Source organism: Notolepis coatsorum, assembly GCF_963971535.1.
Source record: "Notolepis coatsorum genome assembly, chromosome: 9".
Taxonomy (NCBI): Eukaryota; Metazoa; Chordata; class Actinopteri; order Aulopiformes; family Paralepididae; genus Notolepis; species Notolepis coatsorum.
This window is the reverse complement of record NC_140173.1, coordinates 52372296-52398562: the sequence shown is the minus strand read 5'-3', so window position 1 is coordinate 52398562 and position 26267 is coordinate 52372296. Positions and strand designations below refer to the sequence as shown.

Below are 26267 nucleotides of genomic sequence, written 5' to 3'. Positions count from 1 at the left end.
CAACCGGAACCAAACAATTTTTTATTTTAGGCCTTGCCCTCTAAAAAAAAGGTGTACCGTCCACAACTACACAAAAGGACTAGATGAAAGTCAATGAAGAATGCTGGAAATTAATTCCCTGACATTTTTTTATATTCCCACTAGGGCTGTCTTAAATACTTCGAATCTTCGAAGCTTCGTTCGATGGCACAAGCTTCAAACATAAAAAAAATAATCGAAGTAAAAAAAAAAATAATAATAATAAATTTTTTAATTCATTAATTTATTTCTATATTTTTTGCCTCCAAAATCTTGCGCCTCCATGCCAATGAAACTAAAGTAAGCGGCGCCTTCCCGCCTCCATTCCAATGAAACGAAAGTAAGCGGCGCCTCGACTCCACCTCTCTACAACAAGCACGTGGAGATTATCTGTGTTGAAAACAACAAGGACATGTGCAGCAGACATGTCGACGAAGAAGCGAAGCAATGCCGTTTGTTATTTAAGACTATGTCAGACAGATTTGTGTTCATTGTGCTGCTTTTTTAAAGTGTCCCGACCCATATAAAAATATGTCTTAATAAAACGTGCTTAATTAAGTCGAATTCTGCCTTTGTCTCTATCAACTACATATAAATATTTATATAATTGTTTGCTTGATAGACGAAGGTTGCAACATAATTATGTAATGTCATGTCGTTGGCTGTGAGAGCAGCCCCACTGCACCCAGGCAGCGCAGCCGAGTGAAACCTTGTTGGCTGCGTCACAGTCACGAAAGGGGCTACTTAATTAATTAATCCAATCCACTTTATTTATAGAGCACATTTAAAAACAACAAAGTTTACCAAAGTGCTGTACAAGTCCCACAACATAAGATAAAAAAAATAACAATAAAAAATATATATATATTAAAAAAAAATTAAAAAAAAAGAATCCCGAAGCTTCGAAATTAAAATCGAAGCTCGGCCCCGAAGCTTCGATTGCCAGAAAAAGCTTCGAAGGTCAGCCCTAATTCCCACACGCTCATCCTTGTGCCTCTGGAACTTTCTGCACCAAAGCACAGGCTGATCCACCCTATGGTTTGCGAGATATTGCGCAGATTCACCACCCACACACAGATGCTACCGAATGCATTATGTCCTCGGATGGATTCCGCCTATCGCGGACATAATGATATGAGGAGGACGCGTGCAGCCCTGACGTCCTCACTGAGGTTATTCAGCGGCACTACTTTGATAATGGGGAAGCCATTTATTTTTGTGTTTTTGTGACAACACTGACCAATCCTCTTCTTATAGTTCTACGTGGTATGCAGACCCAACATTTTAACAGTTTATTAACCCTTTCACTACCACACTACAGAAGGTTAACCTTTCACTACCACACTACGTAAGGGATAATGTATAGCATAGGTGTTAAACTCATGGCCCGCGGGCCAAATGTGGCCCGCCACGTCATTTGATGTGGCCCCCAAAGAGCTCTGGTAAAAAAATTTTTTTTTTTTTTTTTTTTTAAACATTAATCTTGGGTTAAAAAATAGCGGCGTTAAAATAATTGTGGGTTAATGCGTTAATAAAGCTTTAACTTTGACAGCCTTAGTTATTACACATTCTTACACATGTATGTTGAACATCTGAGGTATTGATGAAGTAACAAAGGAAAAAAGCCAAAAGCACTTACTCCTCAGACATTCTTTGACAATTGTACAGCCCAAAATACAAAAAAGATCCAGGCGGAATAGGTAACAAAGGGTTGAAGAAATATTGTCTGAACTGTCAGATGCAAACTGGCTGTGTGACATAACCGAGTATCTCGCTCAATTGAATAAGAAGCTGTAGGGACGCAAACAAGTCCCACCCAAAACTTGACCAATATAGTTGTGAACTGAGACAACCCTTATTTTGTTATTTTTTAGTACAGTTACAGTTGTGTGTTCATGCAGACACATAATAGCAATTTAATTACGAATTGAAAATGGGGGACCCTGATGTAAACAAGTCGAAAGTCTTTCTCTGGTCTGCATCCCCTTAACAATTGTGTGTATTGAGCTGTACTGTACTGTACCCATTCTGCAATCTGTTAATTAAAGTTAATTAAACTATCTTCCATTAGTTGGATGTATGGCCTCTGCAAGGTTGTGTGCATCTATTTGTTTTTGTAACATCTGCTACATCTGTCCCACGCGTTCTTTGCAGCTCACAGTTGTTAGTTCTGCCCCTCTTGACTGTGACAAAAAGGTTTTGAACAAACTTAATGTCATAGCTTGTATTTGATGATATTCTTCTTTGTTATTTACTTGAATGGTTTGATCATTGATTGATGGAGTAATATGGGGTTCTGATAAACTAAAATAATTTGTTAAAATAACATAAGCTAACATATATTTTTACATCTATGCAAATGCATGTGCAATATGTATAACTTGAATAAGTAATAAATACAGAAACATGTTTAACAATATGTAAATGAGTAGCTACATTTATTTTACATTACATTAACATTTATACGGTCTTTGGCCCTTTGAGGGCAACCATAATGCTGATGTGGCCCTCTGTGAAAATGAGTTTGACACCCCTGATGTATACGAGGTCATTGTCGCAAAATAATTGACCGACACAGAGTTCTAAAACGCAGTGAAGGTAAATTATTTCGCGACAATGACCGAGTATAGCTCTACATTATCCCGCTTATTACATGGCTAACTTACTAACAATATACCTAATTAATTTTACACCATCGACAAGACGAGATCAAATGCAGACGCAGTTGTTCTGTTGCTCCTCTGTCATCGCCGGCAGCCGGCAGATGTGTGGTTTGATTGTACTGATGAGTGCAGCTGTGCATAATGGTAATGCTTAGCTTTCGTGACTGCGATCAAAATGCTTGATTGTGATTGGTCAATAGCGCTCTGTTACCCGTATCAGCGGTCATTATTGCGCGTTGCCCATGACAGCGGTCAGTTATCGAGAAATAATTGACCGCTGTCAGGGGCAAACGAGCGCTATTGACCAATCAAGTATTTTGGCGAATGTTAAAACACCATGTAATAAAGACTGTTAACCATCTGTAGTGTGGTAGTGAAAGGGTTAACCGTCTGTAGTGTGTGGTTGTGAAAGGGTTAACCCTTTGTTGCATTGGCAGTGAAAGGGTATTGTCGCAGTGAAAGGGTAGGGTAGAGTGGTAGTGAAAGGGTTAATATCCCCATGAGCTACAGAGGCAGCGCTACTATTGGTCTCCCAGTGGTAAAAAGGGGAAGCCATTTTGGAATGGTTTCAAACAACACCGACTCACTCCTGGCCTTATAATAATTGTAGGAGAACAACAACTCCCAACAAACACTAAATTCAAATTCAATTGGGAACAAACTAAGGTTGTCAAAGTCAAAGAGAGAGAGGGGGGGTGAGAGAGATGAGGAAGGGGCAAGAGAGAAAGAGAGCTGGGAGAGTGTGTGTCTGTGTGTGTGAGAGAGAGGGGGGGGCGGGGGGTGTGAGTCCTCAGCCCTTGTGTGGGTGAATGTAACAAGTTCCTAACGTTTTCTTTCCCCTATTATTTCATGCACACTTTATTCATTGTTTTAAATTATTCTTTTCTTATTTTGTGCATCACTCTGTTTTGAATTTGATGCAAATTTGCAATGCATGAGGGTCATCCTTTTGTGTTAAATGGCTGCATAAAGCAAGCATTTGTTGACTCTCATGTTGAGTATTAAAACTTGAAAAATATCCGTTTAAGGTATATTTAGAACAGATAAAAAATATGCGATTAATTTGCAATTAATCGCGACTTAAATATAGACAATCATGCGATTAATCAGATTAAATATTTGTAGCGATTGACAGCCTTAGAACAAACATAAACACACGTTCATCTTCAGTTTGTTGTCCCTAAGTTTATCAGGTGTTTGTTCCAGAGACCTCAAGCATATTCATCTATTCACGGCAACGTTTTCCTGTGAATCAGCTGAGAGGACTGACGGACAGAGACAGCGAGTGAGAGAAAGAGCACAGATTTATTTAGTATTTTATTTCTAGGTTTATCGGGGTATTTCTGAACCCTCAAGCATGTAAGCCTGATGTAAGCTTTAAAAACGTCACAAACACAACTGTATATTTGTATATTATTGTATATGTATATAGTACTCATTATCTTTATTTTATTTGAAGCTTAGCATTCTATTTTATTCTTATTACTTTTTATCATGTCCATTCTAGGTTTTTTTTTTTTTTAAGATTTATTTTTTAGCGTTTATCGCTTTTCCTGGTCAGACATGCCCGACAGATACAGTGAGGGTGAAACGGGAGAGAGAGCAGGGGAAGACATTCGGCAAATAACGGCGGGTCCGGGAATCGAACGCGGGTCGGCCGATCCGCGACGCAGCGCGGTACATGGTGTGCTACTGGAGCGCCCATGTCCATTCTATTTTATTATATATTCTATTTTATTATTCTATTTTATTATTTGTATTTTTGCACAATCGAGGCGGGCATGGCCACCTTCATTTCACTACATGTCTCGTGTATGTGTATGTGACAAATAAAACTCTTGAATCTTGAATCTAAGCCAACTTTTTAGAGAGAAAGAGAGACAGAGATATTGAGACCTGATAAGAATAATCCGTCCCCCTTGATTTAGATTCTCAAACTTAAATTAGTTTATCAGGGTATTTGTGAACCCTCATGCATATTAGTATCGTGGTGAGAAGTCAAGGTTTCTGTTAGCTGAATCAGAGAGAGAGAGAGAGAGACAGAGACAGACCAGAGAGAGAGACCAGAGAGAGACAAAAAGACAGACAGACCAGAGAGAGAGAGACAGACCAGAGAGAGAGACAGACAAAAAGACACAGACCAGAGAGAGAAAGAGAGACAAAAAGACAGAGAGAGTGAGAGAGAGAGAGAGAGAGAGAGAGAGAGAGAGAGAGAGAGAGAGAGAGAGAGAGAGAGAGAGAGAGAGAGAGAGAGAGAGAGAGAGAGAGAGAGAGAGAGAGAGAGAGAGACATCAAACGTCCTTCTCCCCTTTAGATACATATTTCTCAGGGGACTTCTGAAATCTGAAGTATGCTAATGTTGGGAAGCCATAAGTCACTCTTGGTTGAGAGAGAGAAAGCCAAGACCCTATAAATCCTACCATCTCCTCATATTCATATCCCTAAGTTGATTAAAGTTCATTCTGAAGCCTCTGGCCTTAGTTCAAATGTTTGGAACTCTGTACGCTGAATCGGCAAAGGGAAAGGGAGGGGGAGAGGGAGAGGGAGAGGGGGGAGAGGGAGAGAGAGAGCAGAGGGTGGAAATCAATCTGCAGTCAGAGGCTGACAGCTGAGCGGGAGACATGGGAGGCCAGGTAGTTATGAGGGCTGTCCAAATATACCAGGTGAGATAAATCAGGATGTGGACCCAGAGTGTCTCAGTTCAATGGGATTCTGTCATAGACATATAAAAAAAAAAGTTTTAGAAATGTTATCTTGAAATACTGTCTTTATACCTGTATCACTGCACATAATTATATTACAACTCCGTATACATCTGATTATCACTACACTCAGTTAGAGCTGCCGCGATAACCGCATTACCGCGGTATCGCTGTTGCATCACGCCCACCGCAGAATTAGGCTGAATACCGCATCACCGCTGTTTTTTATAATAATAATAAAGTAGCGCCCAGGCGTTGGGCTTGCGGCTCTGCAGATATACCCTACTCGGTTCCAAGCGACCCTATTGGGTAGAAGTGGTACCAGAAAAGTCACGTGAAACACTGCAGACCACTGATTGTGGTCAGAAGAGAGACGCGTCACACGTTGGAGCTTCCTGCACAAAAGCAGAAAGCCGCCATCTTTACTGCCTCGCTAAGGATGCATTTCATTCAGGATTTGTTTGCAACAGCACCAAGTGCAATAAACAAAAAAGGATGGATTCACTGTGTATTCTGCCTCATTTATTGATGAAACAAAACCGACATCAACCCAATTTACCACAGAGCGGAGAGTTTAGTGTCACAACAAGATGGCTGATGTGTTACGCTTGTTGTTGTTAGCCTAATACTAACGCTAACGTCAGCAGATATATACGAGAGGTAACGTTAAACCCGGGTTGCTTGGTAGAATAGAGGTAACGTTAGCTTTAGCAGAATAGACACAACGAGTCTGGTTAATGTTGTTATTGATTGATTGATTGATTGATTGATTGATTGATTGAAACTGTGTTAAACTCTGGCTTGCTGCAAGACCTCGGACATAGCTATGCTCATGGAGATTTCAGTGTACACAAGCGGCCCCGCCTGCATCCCCACATGGAGACAAACGGAGTAGTACCTGCAGTGGAAAAGGAACGAAGTACCAGGTACCTAAAGCGGGTCGAGTCGAATAGGTACTATGCAGTGGAAAAGCGTCATTAGACTAGAGGCAGGCTATATGCTATAAAGAGTAGACTTAAAAAAAAAATAAAAATAAAATGCTTTCAAACTTTTTATTTATTTTTTTTTCCGGTTATCGTCGCGGTACAAAATATTTCGCAAATTTGTGCGGTAAGGAAAAAATACCGCAGCAGCTCTACACTCAGTAGTACTACTAGGCCTCATGTATATATTTTATACCCAGTTTAAATCACCTGTACATTGTATATTACTGTTGCACTCTTACAGGTACATTTACACTCTGGTTGGGTGCCAACCAAACTTATTTTTGTTGAGTACTTGTGTGTATAATGACAATACATTTGAATATAATCTTTTTTATTTATTTTTTGATCTACTTTTTCTCCCATTTTCTATTTTTCTCCCATCCCAATTTCGTATCGTCCAATTCTACCCTCCCCTGTCTCGAACGCTGTTAGGCCATGCCTCCCACAGGCCGGCTGCAATGTGGACCAAGCCTTGCATCACGTGTCCCCTCCGGTACTCGAGGAGGCAGCTGTCGCATCTTTTCACCTGTACAGCGCAATCTCTCAGCGGTGAGGGTCTGCGTGGGAGGGACACGCCGCCCCCGTTGCTTCCTGATTCTGCTGCGCGGGCACACCAACCGACCTGTAGGAGTCGCTGTCCACAACGTCCGATCCCCACCCACCAGCTTCCCACCCCTAACACTGCCAATTGTGTTAGTATGAACGACCAGCCAAGCTGGTAGCAATGCCGAGAGCTGGGCTCGAACCCAGCATCTCCTGCATTAGTGGCGAGCACCTTGCCCACTGCGCCACTTAGCCGCCAATATAATCTTTTTTTTATCCACTTTTTCTCCTTATTTTTCTATTTTTCTCCCATCCCAATTTCGTGTATTCAATTCTCCCCTCCCCTGTCTTGAACGTTGCTCGACTATGCCCCCCACTGGTCGGTTGTAGGGAGGATAGAAGCCTTGCATCACGTGTCCCCTCCGGTACACAAGGAGGCAGCCTGTCGCATCTTTTCACCTGCCAGCGCGGACTCTCATTGGCGAGGAGGTGTAACGTGTGGGAGGCTCACACTACCCTCGCCACTTCCTGTCTCTGCTGTGCAGGCGTCCCCCAACCGACCTGTAGGGGTCGCTGTCCACAACATCTAATCCCCACCCGCTGACTCTGCCAAATGAGCCAGTATGACACCGGGATTCGAGACCGGAGTCTCTTGCATTGGTGACGAGCGCAATCTCCGCTACGCCACCCAGCCGTCACATTTGAATATAATCTAATCTAAAATGCAAACCACTTGAATGGCATGGTGCTCATCCAGTAGGCTGCCGTTTAACCTCACCAGGGCTGCATTTCATACCGCCATTCCAAACGTTAAGATATAATTCATTTTAATGTTTTTATTTTTATTTTTGGCTCAAAATACAACCCTTGTCATTTTAAATTACTATATTAGATGAGTACAACCACCTTGGGATTTAAAAAGGCTAACATCAAAACAATATATATCTTTTTTTTAATACATATAAAAGGCAAAATCCCATTAAAGTAAAACTGCTCTAATAATAATAATAATAATAATAATAATAATAATAATAATAATTATTATTATTATAATTATAATTATAATACATTTGATTTAGAGAGAGAAGCACCTTTCTCGGACTCAAGGACACTTTACATAAAAAGAGAAGCTATATGAAAGACGAGATACGAATATGAATATATAGGTATAGTCACTATAGTGTAACAACAGGAAAATAAAACAAAATGAAAAAGAAAAAGAAATGGGCCTAATTCCTGACTTTCACCTTGAACTGTGAGAAGAGGATGGATCAGTGAAGTGTGGCCTCCTGACTCCTGGCGCTGAATATGATAACTTCCAGGCGGACAGTGGGGCTGTGAGCCGGCTCTTCTTTCTCGTGTGCTCCATAAGACACGAGCCGTTGTCATGGCAACACAGCAAATTTGAGTGTGTGTGTTTACACTTGTGTTAATGTCTGTGTGTGTGTGTGTTTTTTACACTTGTATTAATGTCTGTGTGTGTGGCAAGATGTGCCTGCCTGCGCATACATGTTTATGTATGTGGCCTATATGCAAAACCAAACATGTGCGTGTGCTTGCACATGAATGCACATGTCTGACAAGACATGCATGCATGTGTATGTACATAATGTGTATGCATGTATTTACATGTGAAAACAAATGTGTGTGTGAGAGAGAGAGAGAGAGAGAGAGAGAGAGAGAGAGAGAGAGAGAGAGAGAGAGATAAACCACCCATCTCAGTTTTCTCATTTTGCCAGATGCATGGTTCCCATTGTTTGCATTGGCCTCAGTGTCAGTGACAGATTGCCCTGTCTGTGTGCATAACACCAGGCTGTGTGTGTGTGTGTGTGTGTGTGTGTGTGTGTGTGTGTGTGTGTGTGTGTGTGTGTGTGTGTGTGTGTGTGTGTGTGTGTGTGTGTGTGTGTGTGTGTGTGTGTGAGAGAGAGAGAGAGAGAAAGAGGGGCATAGAGAGAGAGGGTCAGAGAGAGAGATAGGGGCAGATAGAGAGAGATAGAGAGAAAGAGAGGGTCAGAGAGAGGGAGAGAGAGAGAGAGAGAGAGAGGGTCAGAGAGAGGAGAGAGAGGGGGGGGGTCAGAGAGAGAGAGAGAGAGAGAGAGAGAGCAGAGGAGAGAAAGGGAGAGAGGGAGAGCAGAGCAGAGGAGAGAAAGGGAGATAGGAAGAGAAGGAGTGACATTCCTGTGGTCACTAGTGAGTGGGTTCACACACAGTGGAACCAAGTTGTGTTCGCACAGTAACAAGCCTCAACAACAACTGACTGGCTTCACTATATTAACTACCTACTGTACTACTAAACTATACTAACTAGGCTATAGCATACACTATACTAACTACCTACTGTACTACTAAACTATACTAACTAGGCTATAGCATACACTATACTAACTACCTACTGTACTACTAAACTATACTAACTAGGCTAGGCTATAGCATACACTATACTACTAAACTATACTAACTAGACTATAGCATACACTATACTATACTACCTACTGTACTAACTGTGCTTAGTACTGTACATGTTAGTGGCTACTGCAGTGCTTACTGTATGTGTTAGTGGCTACTGCTTACTGTACGTGTTAGTGGCTACTGCTTACTGTACATGTTAGTGGCTACTGCAGTGCTTACTGTATGTGTTAGTGGCTACTGCTTACTGTACGTGTTAGTGGCTACTGCTTACTGTACATGTTAGTGGCTACTGCTTACTGTACGTGTTAGTGGCTACTGCTTACTGTACGTGTTAGTGGCTACTGCTTACTGTACATGTTAGTGGCTACTGCTTACTGTATGTGTTAGTGGCTACTGCTTACTGTACATGTTAGTGGCTACTGCTTACTGTATGTGTTAGTGGCTACTGCTTACTGTACGTGTTAGTGGCTACTGCTTACTGTACGTGTTAGTGGCTACTGCTTACTGTACGTGTTAGTGGCTACTGCTTACTGTACGTGTTAGTGGCTACTGCTTACTGTACGTGTTAGTGGCTACTGCTTACTGTATGTGTTAGTGGCTACTGCCTACTGTATGTGTTAGTGGCTACTGCTTACTGTACATGTTAGTGGCTACTGCTTACTGTACATGTTAGTGGCTACTGCTTACTGTATGTGTTAGTGGCTACTGCCTACTGTATGTGTTAGTGGCTACTGCTTACTGTATGTGTTAGTGGCTACTGCTTACTGTATGTGTTAGTGGCTACTGCTTACTGTACATGTTAGTGGCTACTGCCTACTGTACATGTTAGTGGCTACTGCATGTGTTAGTGGCTACTGCTTACTGTACATGTTAGTGGCTACTGCCTACTGTACATGTTAGTGGCTACTGCATGTGTTAGTGGCTACTGCTTACTGTATGTGTTAGTGGCTACTGCTTACTGTACATGTTAGTGGCTACTGCTTACTGTACATGTTAGTGGCTACTGCTTACTGTACATGTTAGTGGCTACTGCTTACTGTATGTGTTAGTGGCTACTGCTTACTGTATGTGTTAGTGGCTACTGCTTACTGTACATGTTAGTGGCTACTGCTTACTGTACGTGTTAGTGGCTACTGCTTACTGTACGTGTTAGTGGCTACTGCTTACTGTATGCGTTAGTGGCTACTGCTTACTGTACATGTTAGTGGCTACTGCTTACTGTACATGTTAGTGGCTACTGCTTACTGTATGTGTTAGTGGCTACTGCTTACTGTATGTGTTAGTGGCTACTGCTTACTGTACGTGTTAGTGGCTACTGCTTACTGTACATGTTAGTGGCTACTGCTTACTGTATGTGTTAGTGGCTACTGCTTACTGTACATGTTAGTGGCTACTGCTTACTGTACGTGTTAGTGGCTACTGCTTACTGTACATGTTAGTGGCTACTGCCTACTGTACATGTTAGTGGCTACTGCTTACTGTACATGTTAGTGGCTACTGCTTACTGTATGTGTTAGTGGCTACTGCTTACTGTACATGTTAGTGGCTACTGCCTACTGTACGTGTTAGTGGCTACTGCTTACTGTACATGTTAGTGGCTACTGCCTACTGTACGTGTTAGTGGCTACTGCTTACTGTACATGTTAGTGGCTACTGCTTACTGTATGTGTTAGTGGCTACTGCCTACTGTACATGTTAGTGGCTACTGCTTACTGTACATGTTAGTGGCTACTGCTTACTGTATGTGTTAGTGGCTACTGCTTACTGTACATGTTAGTGGCTACTGCCTACTGTACGTGTTAGTGGCTACTGCTTACTGTACATGTTAGTGGCTACTGCTTACTGTATGTGTTAGTGGCTACTGCTTACTGTACATGTTAGTGGCTACTGCCTACTGTACGTGTTAGTGGCTACTGCTTACTGTACATGTTAGTGGCTACTGCCTACTGTACGTGTTAGTGGCTACTGCTTACTGTATGTGTTAGTGGCTACTGCTTACTGTACATGTTAGTGGCTACTGCCTACTGTACGTGTTAGTGGCTACTGCTTACTGTACATGTTAGTGGCTACTGCTTACTGTATGTGTTAGTGGCTACTGCTTACTGTACATGTTAGTGGCTACTGCCTACTGTACATGTTAGTGGCTACTGCATGTGTTAGTGGCTACTGCTTACTGTATGTGTTAGTGGCTACTGCTTACTGTACATGTTAGTGGCTACTGCTTACTAGGGGTGGGAATCACCAGTTTCATCATGATACGATACGATATCGATTCTTTGGACAACGATACGATATTTGCCGATATCACAAAGTCTCTCACGATACAATACGATACGATTAGATTCAGGTGCCTGCGATCGATATGAGATGATATCATATGCCCATTTAACACAATCAGTAACATTTAGATCAACAAAAAAAAGGTAATGAAAATATCATTTGACATTTGTATTTTTGAGCTCTTCCAGACATTTAAAGGAAAATCAATCTATTGTTTTTAATACAAATAGACCTCCTGTTCACTGTAAAGTGCCACGTTTTTATATATTGAGCTTTAAACTTTAAGCTACATTTTTTGGAACTCAAAACTCACAACCTCCCTCTCCAAAACCGTTCCTACAACAATTTGTTGATGTTGCATGATCATGTATCGGCCTACATTTATTATGTATTATATTGTTTATGTTTAAATAACATTTAAACATCAAACTCCTCTGACCTCATCTGGTCTTTCCAAAGACGCGCGCACACACACACACAGAAAGGGAGAATGCTATGCTGTAACATCTACACACACGGAGCTACTGCTGTTGTTCTTGGGCGGATATGAGACTCGCCACAGGATTTTCAAAATAAGAGTATCGATATGAATCGATCTTATTACATCGCATCGATCCGATTCGATTGTTGATAATTACATCGATGTATCGATCTGGATCGATGTATCGTCCCACCCCTACTGCTTACTGTACATGTTAGTGGCTACTGCTTACTGTATGTGTTAGTGGCTACTGCTTACTGTATGTGTTAGTGGCTACTGCTTACTGTATGTGTTAGTGGCTACTGCTTACTGTACATGTTAGTGGCTACTGCTTACTGTATGTGTTAGTGGCTACTGCTTACTGTACATGTTAGTGGCTACTGCTTACTGTACATGTTAGTGGCTACTGCCTACTGTACGTGTTAGTGGCTACTGCTTACTGTACATGTTAGTGGCTACTGCTTACTGTACATGTTAGTGGCTACTGCCTACTGTACATGTTAGTGGCTACTGCATGTGTTAGTGGCTACTGCTTACTGTATGTGTTAGTGGCTACTGCTTACTGTACATGTTAGTGGCTACTGCTTACTGTACATGTTAGTGGCTACTGCTTACTGTATGTGTTAGTGGCTACTGCTTACTGTACATGTTAGTGGCTACTGCTTACTGTATGTGTTAGTGGCTACTGCTTACTGTACATGTTAGTGGCTACTGCTTACTGTACGTGTTAGTGGCTACTGCTTACTGTACGTGTTAGTGGATACTGCTTACTGTATGTGTTAGTGGCTACTGCTTACTGTACGTGTTAGTGGCTACTGCTTACTGTACATGTTAGTGGCTACTGCTTACTGTACATGTTAGTGGCTACTGCTTACTGTATGTGTTAGTGGCTACTGCTTACTGTATGTGTTAGTGGCTACTGCTTACTGTACGTGTTAGTGGCTACTGCTTACTGTACATGTTAGTGGCTACTGCTTACTGTACGTGTTAGTGGCTACTGCTTACTGTATGTGTTAGTGGCTACTGCTTACTGTATGTGTTAGTGGCTACTGCTTACTGTATGTGTTAGTGGCTACTGCTTACTGTATGTGTTAGTGGCTACTGCTTACTGTACATGTTAGTGGCTACTGCTTACTGTACGTGTTAGTGGCTACTGCTTACTGTATGTGTTAGTGGCTACTGCTTACTGTATGTGTTAGTGGCTACTGCTTACTGTATGTGTTAGTGGCTACTGCTTACTGTATGTGTTAGTGGCTACTGCTTACTGTACATGTTAGTGGCTACTGCTTACTGTATGTGTTAGTGGCTACTGCTTACTGTACGTGTTAGTGGCTACTGCTTACTGTATGTGTTAGTGGCTACTGCTTACTGTATGTGTTAGTGGCTACTGCCTACTGTATGTGTTAGTGGCTACTGCCTACCGTATGTGTTAGTGGCTACTGCTTACTGTACATGTTAGTGGCTACTGCTTACTGTACATGTTAGTGGCTACTGCTTACTGTATGTGTTAGTGGCTACTGCTTACTGTATGTGTTAGTGGCTACTGCTTACTGTACATGTTAGTGGCTACTGCTTACTGTACATGTTAGTGGCTACTGCTTACTGTATGTGTTAGTGGCTACTGCTTACTGTACATGTTAGTGGCTACTGCCTACTGTACATGTTAGTGGCTACTGCTTACTGTACGTGTTAGTGGCTACTGCTTACTGTACATGTTAGTGGCTACTGCTTACTGTACGTGTTAGTGGCTACTGCTTACTGTACGTGTTAGTGGCTACTGCTTACTGTACGTGTTAGTGGCTACTGCTTACTGTACATGTTAGTGGCTACTGCTTACTGTACATGTTAGTGGCTACTGCTTACTGTATGTGTTAGTGGCTACTGCTTACTGTATGTGTTAGTGGCTACTGCTTACTGTACGTGTTAGTGGCTACTGCTTACTGTACGTGTTAGTGGCTACTGCTTACTGTATGTGTTAGTGGCTACTGCTTACTGTACGTGTTAGTGGCTACTGCTTACTGTACATGTTAGTGGCTACTGCTTACTGTACGTGTTAGTGGCTACTGCTTACTGTATGTGTTAGTGGCTACTGCTTACTACTGCTTACTGTATGTGTTAGTGGCTACTGCTTACTGTATGTGTTAGTGGCTACTGCTTACTGTATGTGTTAGTGGCTACTGCTTACTGTATGTGTTAGTGGCTACTGCTTACTGTATGTGTTAGTGGCTACTGCCTACTGTATGTGTTAGTGGCTACTGCCTACTGTATGTGTTAGTGGCTACTGCTTACTGTATGTGTTAGTGGCTACTGCTTACTGTATGTGTTAGTGGCTACTGCTTACTGTACATGTTAGTGGCTACTGCTTACTGTATGTGTTAGTGGCTACTGCTTACTGTACATGTTAGTGGCTACTGCTTACTGTAGGCGTAAAAGGAAAAGACAGCCAGTGCTAAGGGGAGCCCCCAGTACACCAATTATTAATGCATATTATGCCATTTGTGGGGCTGGCTCTCAGTGTGATGTGGATGTGGGGGATGGGGGCCTGTGGCTGCTTCTGAAACAGGCCACTACATCACTCTTCTCTCCCCTAATAGCTTGCTCATAATAACACATATTACATCATTTATATGGGGAGAATAAAGCCTGACGTGATTTGCAGTAGGCTATATTGTAGTGTAGGCTATGAACTGTCTTGTAGGTTGCATGTGTATAATAAACACATATTATTATATTATACATATATTGCTAGACAATAATTCTATATTAGTGTTTTCAACACCATGGACATAAACTGGAGGCATACGTGGCCACCCGTACAGAATATGCACACGTTAAACCATACAGTATATGCGTAGTAAGGTGGGCACTTATCTACTTATCTACATGACTTTTACCATGGCAGTACCAGGATACATTATTTATACAATGGCCAGTACCGTATATAACCTTAATGCTTGGTCGAGTATATAACCTTAATGCTTGGTCGAGTATATGACCTTAATGCTTGGTCGAGTATATAACCTTAATGCTTTGTCGAGTATATAACCTTAATGCTTGGTCGAGTATTATAACCTTAATGCTTGGTCGAGTATATGACCTTAATGCTTGGTCGAGTATATGACCTTAATGCTTGGTCGAGTATATGACCTTAATGCTTGGTCGAGTATATGACCTTAATGCTTGGTCGAGTATATGACCTTAATGCTTGGTCGAGTATATAACCTTAATGCTTGGTCGAGTATATGACCTTAATGCTTGGTCGAGTATATGACCTTAATGCTTGGTCGACTCGAGTATATGACCTTAATGCTTGGTTGAGTATATAACCTTAATGCTTGGTCGAGTATATAACCTTAATGCTTGGTCGAGTATATGACCTTAATGCTTGGTCGAGTATATGACCTTAATGCTTGGTCGAGTATATGACCTTAATGCTTGGTCGAGTATATGACCTTAATGCTTGGTCGACTCGAGTATATGACCTTAATGCTTGGTTGAGTATATAACCTTAATGCTTGGTCGAGTATATAACCTTAATGCTTGGTCGAGTATATGACCTTAATGCTTGGTCGAGTATATGACCTTAATGCTTGGTCGAGTATATGACCTTAATGCTTGGTCGAGTATATGACCTTAATGCTTGGTCGAGTATATGACCTTAATGCTTGGTCGAGTATATGACCTTAATGCTTGGTCGAGTATATGACCTTAATGCTTGGTCGAGTATATGACCTTAATGCTTGGTTGGAATACTTTGGTTTCTGTGAAATTGAGTTGTGATTCAATGTGAATTGGATAAGCATTGAACTAGTGACCCTCTGGCCGTCTCCGTCTGAAGGCCTGGCAGGGACAAAGGACAGAACAGATCACACTACGGGTGCATCGACACAGATACTGGTTTTGAATTTCAGGGATTTATTTTCTACCAGGCTAAAACAGGGTATCGGTATCGAAAAATCCATATCAAGAGTCAGAAATCAAAGCAACGAGATGTTTCGTCTGCATTTCTGCCACATAGAAACATGCTAGATCTACATCCCTACATTTCACTGCATGTCTCATGTATGTACTGTATGTGACAAATACAAAAAAAAAAATTGTATTTCTTTTTTAAACAACAACTCTTGAATCTAATGGAGAATTGTTTTTTTTTAACTAGTATACACTTACAGTCAATGTTTTCTTGTCCAATCACCCTAAACCAATGGTCTCTAAGTCTATAGATACACCACTCAGTAAAAGCAGTGGATTGAATCAGTATTCAATATCGGTCAATACTGACGGTTTGGAAACAGAATGGGTATTGGCAGTGGAACAAGTAGTATTGGTGCATCCATAGAACACACAGTGGAGCATCTGGAGCCGACATCATCTACAGTACCATGGAAAACTGTCATCTGTCCTACACGGCTCTCTCTATCTCTCTTCATATACTGTAAGCAATTTCCAGTATTTTTTCCTCTCCCTTTTTGTCATACAGTATTTATAGCTTTGCTGCTAGCTTAATTAGATCAATACGCCACACCACTTTGTTACTAAGTGCTGGGCCAAAGAAATGTCCCTGGCTGATATGAATACACTGACAAGGTCACAAGGTGTTTGCCAGATGACTCGAAAACAACCTGAAATGGAAAGTATTGCACACCTTTGTTACCCCGACACACCAAATATAATGGCAGAGATTGGAGCACAAAGCATTTTATGTTGGAAGCGGCCGTGTTACATTTCCATTTCACTTTATAGGGCTGCCCCCTTCTTAATTGTCCTATCTCAAGCCCCGTCCTCCTTTCCCAGATCCTCCAATCACGACTGAGATAGGACAATTAGTCGACTAATATGTTGGAGCAGCCGTGTTACATTTCCATCTCACTTTCTAGGGCTGCCTCCCCTCAGGCCCCTTTTCCCGATCAGCCAAGGCATAAAAAAATATATAGTTTGTTTCCTGTTGGTTGTCAGTTAAGGCATGGGTAGGTAGGGAATTTATTTTATTAAATTTTTTTATTTTATTCTTTCCCACAGCGACTATGGATAAGGAATTTCTTTATTTAATTAAAATGTTCACAACAACATGGATGCATGTACTCTGCCAGCATGTTTAATATCCATAATACTAAAGGTTTGACTAAGATTTCTATGAAACTTTATTCTAAAAAAAAAGAAAAAAGAAAAAAGAAAGATTTTTATTTAATTTTTTTTATATCATTTTTTTTTAAACTCATAAAATATATTGGGTCGCACCTAAATCGGCAGGGTCGGTCGGCAACCGGAAACAAACAATATTTTTTGTTATGCCCAAGCACGACTGAGATAGGACAATTAAATCGACAAAATCAATTAGCCAACAAAAGTCCTACGACTACTCGTATCTGACAAAAGTCCTATGACTACTCCTCTATGACAAAAGTCCTACGACTACTCATACATCTGACAAAAGTCCTACGACTACTCTTCTATGACAAAAGTCCTACAACTACTAGGGATGGGTACCTAATTCGGTACTTTTGAGGTACCGAACAGAAACACGTCGGTACTACCGAGTATCGAATCAAGTGAGAACTACTCTTCTATGACAAAGGTCCTACGACTACTTGTATATGACAAAAGTGCAACGACTACTCTTCTATGACAAAAGAGTGAGTAACAAATTGTAAAGCGCTTTGGATAAAAGCGCTATATAAAAAGGCAGCCATTTACCATTTAAGAAAGCAGCCATATACAAAAGTCCAACGACTACTCTATGACAAAGGTCCTATGACTACTCTATGGCAAAAGTCCTACGACTACTCTATGACAAAAGTCCTACGACTACTCTTCTATGACAAAGGTCCTACGACTACTCTTCTATGACAAAGGTCCTACGACTACTCTTCTATGACAAAAGTCCTACGACTACTCTTCTATGACAAAGGTCCTACGACTACTCTTCTATGACAAAAGTCCTACGACTACTCTTCTATGACAAAAGTCCTACGACTACTCTTCTATGACAAAGGTCCTACGACTACTCTTCTATGACAAAAGTCCTACGACTACTCTTCTATGACAAAGGTCCTACGACTACTCTTCTATGACAAAAGTCCTACGACTACTCTTCTATGACAAAAGTCCAACGACTACTCTTCTATGACAAAGGTCCTACGACTACTCTTCTATGACAAAGGTCCTACGACTACTCTTCTATGACAAAAGTCCAACAACTACTCTTCTATGACAAAAGTCCTACGACTACTCTTCTATGACAAAGGTCCTACGACTACTCTTCTATGACAAAGGTCCTACGACTACTCTTCTATGACAAAGGTCCTACGACTACTCTTCTATGACAAAAGTCCTACGACTACTCTTCTATGACAAAGGTCCAACAACTACTCTTCTATGACAAAAGTCCTACGACTACTCTTCTATGACAAAAGTCCTACGACTACCCGTCGACTATGAGAATGGCCCCACATGGTACGCATTCCCTCAACCCCCACTCCCCATTTACAGTAAGCAGCCCGGGTCTCTGAATGAGGTCAATGTATATCAGGCTTCCACACTGATGTAATCCTAAATCACACACTTATGACATATTCCACATCCCTCTGCCACAGCCCCCACTACACACACCACTCTATACCATCCTATTCACGCTCTTCCTATGTATACTGATGCCATCAGTTGGAAACCTTGTTACTCCAAATTCAGTTAGAATTTTCACATTGGTTTATATGTTGAGTTATAACCCTGGAGGAGCCCATGAACCCCATTGAGGAAGCTGCCAAGAGCTGGTCTGTGGGCTGGGCGTGAGTGGATTACTGGGTGAATGAATGAGTGAGTGGGTGACATTGTCGGTTATAGAAGTGCTTTGCATCTAATTCTTTTTTGTATTTAACCTTTATTTATCCAGGCAAGCAAGTAAGAACAAATTCTTATATACAAAAGCAGCCTGTCCAAAAAGCAAAGGCCTTTTGTGGGAAGGGGGGGGGGGGCTGTAATAAAAACAAGGTTATGTACATGCATAGAAGTAAATAAAATACAAAATGACAGTAGCAATACTAGTATACAAGGACAACAATAAATAAGGGAGAGAGAAGGAAAGGGAGAGAGGGAAAAAGAGAAAGGAAGAGTGAGAACCAGAGGGAGAGAGAGAGAAGAAAGGGGGAGAGGGAGGGAGGTAGGTTTAGCCAGATAGCTAAACCAGGGCCCTCATGCATCAACGTGTTCTACGCACAGATCTGTGCTTACCCTGTGCGTACGATCATTTCTAAGCAAAGAGTGGGATTCATCAACTTCAACTTGAACTTGACTTCGTGCGTACATCTACGCACAGGTCAGACCTGGCGTACCTAGCGCCCAGTGGTAGAATATATTATTACAACAAGGAAATGAGCTTCTGTGCATAATAACACTGGCACGTTCTGTACGAACCGTAGTTCATTATAGTTCATTGTAAAATAGCAACAGTAGTGTAATTATGGTCAAAACCCTATAAATAGCATTTGGAATAATAGATCTTTCTCTCAGAATGAATGCAGCATGGTTTATATAGCGTTATCGGAATATACGGGGTGTAGGCTACTGACTGACTGCGCTCCGCGTAGCTTGATTGATTGATTGATTGAAAAGTTTATTAACAGATTGCAGAATGGGTACAGTACAGTACAGCTCAGTACATACAATTGTTAATTGGGGATGCAGACCAACTTCCGTCATGTTTACATCAGGGTCCCCCATTTCCAATTCATCATAAATCATAAAGCTCAACTCGTTATTATTCTGCGCAGACCGCAGAAACACGGGAACGTTTTGATTATATTTAAAAGGCTTTACGTTAAACGAAACAAGTGGAACTTCGAAGCTGTAAGCAGAATACAAGGCATATGAATATAGTGTTCTTCCCCCTTTTTACTGTATAAGAAAGAATAGACAACGCATTGCAATGACACTATAGTGGACGGACTATGTATATGATGGGATTCAAGTTCGCGTTTTTGTTGCTCATAGGCATGCTGTCAGAGTATGATATCTTAATCAAACATTCTAGAACATTTGTCGTCACAGATCATGTCCTAATAGAACATAGGCTATGGCATGGATCGTGATATTGTGTGGACTGTTATTATTACTGTACACCGGTACCACCCATTGCGACAACAGCCTTGTGAGCCCCGCACACAAACATGATGGAATTCAAGTTCATGTATTGAAAGGCAGGCTATCATACATGCAGTGAGATTCATTGTTCTTGTATATGCTCTCGTATTATATTGTTTATATAGGCTACCCAATACTGACATCAAAATAGATTGTAGTATGCCTCTAGAAATCATATGCAGCAGGTAGAAGATTGACGGGGGATCCATCGCGATTTGGAATCAAATTGAGGAGAACTTTAATCCCTGGGGTATTAATCAAACAACACAGGAAAAGGCAGTCATATTCCAGCGCGGTCTTTATTAGCCGACAACAAAATAGATGCATCTAAAAATCATATAGCCAATCGAACACAACTAATAAAGGCATTCATATTACAGCACGGTTATAATGACACACAACCAACGCCAAACAGTGGTCAACGAACGGTCTTTATTAGTATTTTGAGCTGTCCAGGCAGAATTGCAGCAATGGTCTTAGGGAGCCGTTGATATCTGACATCACCGTTTACAAGTCCGCCTTTTATTTATCCCACAATACGCAATAGTGTCTTCTTGGTTCGACAGCAGTGAATTCTCCGTGGAGTTTGTCCCGCTCGGGTCCGTCCATTATTTCACATCCCATGGGGGGTGTTTCCTCATTTTCATGACCATATATGGATAATCATGCACGAGCATTGACGGTAGAACAAAGTGGTATTCATCAACACGGAGGACCATAGAGCCTGCGTACGCACGTGTGATGAATGCCGACTTCCCTGTGCGTGCGCTAGTTCTACATTCCGTGCTTACGTGTGGAAGTAGGTCAAGTTCTACGTCCACGTTGATGCATGAGGGCCCAGGACACCCAGTGCCATAGATGTGAAGCATTCTCACATAGATTTAACCGGTCTTTACACAAAGTGCCATGCCTGTGAGACACCACTAGGGGCAGGGCGGCAAAGTGTGAGTGAATCACCGGATGAGCGAGTGAGTGACATCGCCAGTCACAGGGGTGTCGACCAATCGGAACTTTCTTCTTAAATGCCTGAATATTTGACTCTTTGAGGATAAAGCCTTTTCATCTGACAACAGCGACGTGCGAGTTGGTTTCAAATGTCAATAATGTTAACGGTTAACTGTAAAAAATAAGAACAATCTCTGCAGCTTCCGATCAATAATCTGCCTCATTTATCCTCCGATCCCCTCCTTTCTCTTTGTGTGTATCGATGGAAACGCCGGTTGCAGATCTCTCTAGCAGTGTGAAAGTCGATACCTTTATCAACATAGAAAAATGTCATTCAGGCATCCCGGGGCCAGGGAGCTCATGTTTAAAGGAAAACTCCAACATTTTGGGAAATTAGCTTACCATCTTCTCCAGAGAGAGACAAGAAGATAGATACCAGTCTCCTCTCTGTGCGTTGAGTAGAAAGCTATCTGGCTGCATGTTAGCCTAGCTTAGCACAATGAATGGAAGCGGACATGACTGGGTAGCCTAGGCATTGTCCAACTAACACCTCTCCCGAAGGCTACCCAGTCATGTCCGCTTCCATTCATTGTGCTAAGCTAGGCTAACATGCAGCCAGATAACTTTCTACTGAAAGCACAGAGAGGAAACTGGTATCTATCTTCTTGTCTCTCTTTGGAGAAGATGGTAAGCTAATTTCCCAAAATGTTGGAGTTTTCCTTTAAATGAACAGCCTCTGGCTCCGACGCACAGAGGGCCTCTCTCACAATCAGCCGGTGGCTATTTCCCACATCCGATGTCATCGGACTTGCCCTCAGAATTCTGGGGAACCGACTCACTCCGGGGCCCCGGACTCTGTACCGCTAGCTTTACAGCTTCCCCGCTGGGACTCCCGACTCCCACACAAATATTTATTAACTAACCTTTGTACTGTATTTTACTATCATGCCCTTCGCTAATAGATAATCGGCCTCGCCTAGATTACTACCTACTATGCTAATCTCTCTTTACTGCTATGCACTCAAGACCGCAGCACCCAAGTTCGAGAATGTTTGATGAACATTCTTACTCAGCTGAAAGAGTTGTACCCTTCCTGCTGACCTGTTGTACACAACATGTCAATCGCTTTGGATTAAAAGCGTCAGCTAAATGACTAAATGTAAATGTAAATAAAATAGACATAGGCATAGGCATAAAATGAGCATAGAATTGGCATAATTATAGATCAGAGAATTTACGTTAAAACCTCCCAAAAATCTTTTAAAATAGATATCCGTCATCATTAGAATCTATAAAAACATTGTAATAGATTTCTGACAACATGAAAAGCGCTCTTTCCCCACAGGAAGGACTTCTCCAGTCCTGTTATATCACTCTCCCAATTAAGAGATTCTCTACGGCTCTCTACTGTCAAAGGTCTCCTTTGAGAACCAAGGAAACCAAAGATGTGACCATAACTAGGTTGGTTGTTCCTTCCCTGTTTACCACATAAGTAGCCAAAGTAGAGCCGTGGGAATCCAGAGCCTTTAACCGAAATAGACCCACAATTCCTCCCCGGAGAGCGACCTGGCATTATGAGACGAAGCTCTTGAGCGAGCGGTCCGGTGTACGACCGCACTCCTACGCAGAGAGTTGGACAACGTTCCACTGTCAAACATCTCTACCCGAACAGGAGGTGAACTAACCTGGTGCTACCTTTAAATCGTAATATTTTCCTTTAACATATTGAATAAATAATATTGTAGTATTATCCCCCACTTGAAGAAGACCGGAAGGGTCGAAACGTTGTATCTGCTATTTTTTGTCACAATTAAAACACCTCGGAGCATCAAAAGTGAGTTGCGAGCCCCGCTTTGTTTCTCGTATTATCCCCCCCAATCATTTAACTTCACGGCATCTGTGCAACCTTGTGTCCATGGAAACGACGAGGAACACAGCCATAAAGGTATGGTTTCTGTAAACAGAAAAGACATAGCACTATATAGTCTGTTTACTTTTCTGATAACTACATCACTGCATAACTCACTACATAAAATGTTCAGACAAGCTTAATTTGTGAGTGATTAGTGATACTCTGTATATATACATATACAGTACACTCTGTCATGCACTCAAGCCACTAAGCCAGCGCTATTCCACTATAGCCGCATTTTCTCATTTGGACGTGGATGTTCCCGATTAAGTTCCCGACAGGACTAAGCATGCGTGTGTGTGTGTGTGTGTGTGTGTGTGTGTGTGTGTGTGTGTGTGTGTGTGTGTGTGTGTGTGTGTGTGTGTGTGTGTGTGTGTGTGTGTGTGTGTGTGTGTGTGTGTGTGTGTGTGTGTGTGTGTGTGTGTGTGTGTGTGTGTGTGTGTGTGTGTGTGTGTGTGTGTGTGCGTGTGTGAAAAAGAGATAAAAAGTCAAATGCATCAATATTAGACTTCAATGTGTGTGTGAGAGATGCATGTATGCATGTATGTATAGGATGTCTGTGTGTGTATGTATGTATGTATGTATGTGTGTATGTATGTATGTATGTATGTATGTATGTATGTATGTATGTATGTGTGTATGTGTCTGTGTGTATGTGTGTGTGTAGTGTCTGTGTGTATGTATGTGTCTGTGTGTGTAAGTGTCTGTGTGTATGTGTGTGCGCGCGCGCGTGTGTGTGTGTGCGTGCGTGGCTGCGTGCGTGCATGTATGTACAGTACGTCTGTGTGGACAGTGTTAATCTGATGAGAAGCAGCAGACTGACTGGAAGCCATTCTCTCATGGCGACTGACTGCTGGCCTGGGTCCCAGCACACCGCTGGCCAGAGAGGAACAGACACAAACGGGGGTGGAGGGCGTGAGCGTTGGTGGTTATAATGAGACCACACCTTTTCTCTTTGACAGGGTGAAGGGGGAGAAACACTTTGGGTCGTGACTCTAAACCAACCCACCCTCCCCTCCAGGCTTCTGCAGGGACACCATTTTAATAGCCCCTAAAAATACACCCATGCTACCAAGTAAAATTCAGAAGAAGCCTGTGTCCAATTTTGACATCCGAATTAGGGATGGGTATTTTCTTTTATTATTTCCTGTGGAGTTTTTTTTACAATATAGAAGCACATGTGCTCCGTGGGAAAAAAAGAAGCGTCACCACCACCACCACGGAAGAACCCTCGGCCTCTCCGTCTACCACTACGGATGGGAGGAGCAGGAGCAGGGAGAGTCTGACTCCTGGATGACTCTCAGAGAGGACTGGAGACAGTTGTGAGAGAACAGAAGGAGGGCGTGCTGTGTGTGTGTGGACAGCAGCTGCGGAAAATGGGCTCCGAACAGATGCCTTTTGTCTCCGAAAAAAGAGAGCTATGATTTAGAGGTTCGAGGAGGTTGGAAGAAATCGCTCCGTTCCTCCCAATAAATTCTAGGAGTAGAACCCAGCCGTCGTCGTATCGACACGACGCCAGCGTGCCAGATGTTGCTACCAATCGGAGTCCTTCCTTTTCATGGATACGGTTGGAGAAGGTTTCTTCTGTAGGACGCGTCTAGGACGTACAGGTGTAGCACATGCAGGTGTAGGACGTACAGGTGTAACTAGACGTGCAGGTGTAGGACGTTCAAAACTGCTGCCTGCATGCTCACCTCCACCCACCGCTCTGACCACATCACCCCTGTCCTCCACGACCTCCACCCACCGCTCTGACCACATCACCCCTGTCCTCCACGACCTCCACCCACCGCTCTGACCACATCACCCCTGTCCTCCACGATCTCCACCCACCGCTCTGACCACATCACCCCTGTCCTCCACGACCTCCACCCACCGCTCTGACCACATCACCCTGCCCTGTCCTCCACGACCTCCACCCACCGCTCTGACCACATCACCCCTGTCCTCCACGATCTCCACCCACCGCTCTGACCACATCACCCTGCCCTGTCCTCCACGACCTTTACCCCGACTGCTTTGTTGTTGAATCAAGTCAAATCCTAGGTAAGCGTGTATTGTCAACGTTCACGTTGCACACTTACATCAATTTTTTTTTCAGTACCAAAATGTGGCACCGGTGGATCTCACGTGAATCGGTACTCAGTAGTACTGATGTGATTCGGTCGATACCCTTAACACTTTGATTGCCACGCAGTATGCCCAGTCTGCCACCGCTGTAAGCCTATGGAGATGTTTACAGGGCTATAACTTTTTAAATATTATAGCTATATTGACATTACTATGGCCCATTCAACATCGGGTATCTATCGTTCTACCTTCTATCGTTCTACCTCTCTGAAAAATTAAATATTGATCCCAACAACGAATTATCACGTTGTTGGCGTTCAACGCATTGGCGGGCAATAACGAATTATGACGTTGTTGGCTTCCAATGTGTTAAAAGTACTGGATTCGGTACCCATCCCTAAGTTCTTGTGAGCAGTCTTGGTCTCAAAAAACTCCCTGTCTTGTCTTGGGTCTCTTGAGTCTTGACCTAATCTATCTCCTGTCTCGTCTTGGACAGGGGTCTTCAATCTCAAGTGCAGATATTGTACAGTATTTGTATTAAATCTCTTATCTTATAGAAATAACTTTCTGAAACTCAACTGCAACAAATATGAAATCATTATCATCTGCCTGACCTCGACGGTTCCATTGTCACCCCCTCCACTCAAAACCACAATCCTCGGCTCGACCCCACCCTCTCATTCCTCCCCCTTGTAAACCAGATCACCAAAGCAGCCTTTTTCCGCCTCAGGAACATTTCTCGTCTCCGACCCTCCCTATCACTCTCCCAGGGTTCCCACAGACATTGCAAAATGAAAATCAAGGACTTTTAAGTACTCTTCCAAGCACCATTTTTCATTTGCAAGGATGTCACTCGAAGCCGGATACAATTCACTTTTAAATGCAGTTGGAGTGTGAAAAAAACGATTTCATGATTCAGAACAATTTGATCATGGATGAACAAAACATTAAATGCGAATGGTTGATTTGAATTTCAAGGACTTTTTAAAGCACCTTGTTTAAAAATGGGTTGTTTTCAAGGAATTCCCGGCCTTGCATATTCAAGCACTTTAAGCACTTCAAGGACCTTGTGCGAACCCTGCTCTCTACTGCTGAAACACTGTCCATGCATATTGTAACAGC

General features: G+C 42.3%; 1 protein-coding gene across 2 annotated transcripts in view; it reads right to left on the bottom strand.

Annotated features, from left to right (window-relative positions):
• Window positions 1-26267, bottom strand: part of LOC311234926 (E3 ubiquitin-protein ligase TRIM8-like) — a 64625-nt gene that overhangs the window by 29878 nt on the left and 8480 nt on the right. The gene's annotated exons all lie outside the window — the stretch shown is intronic.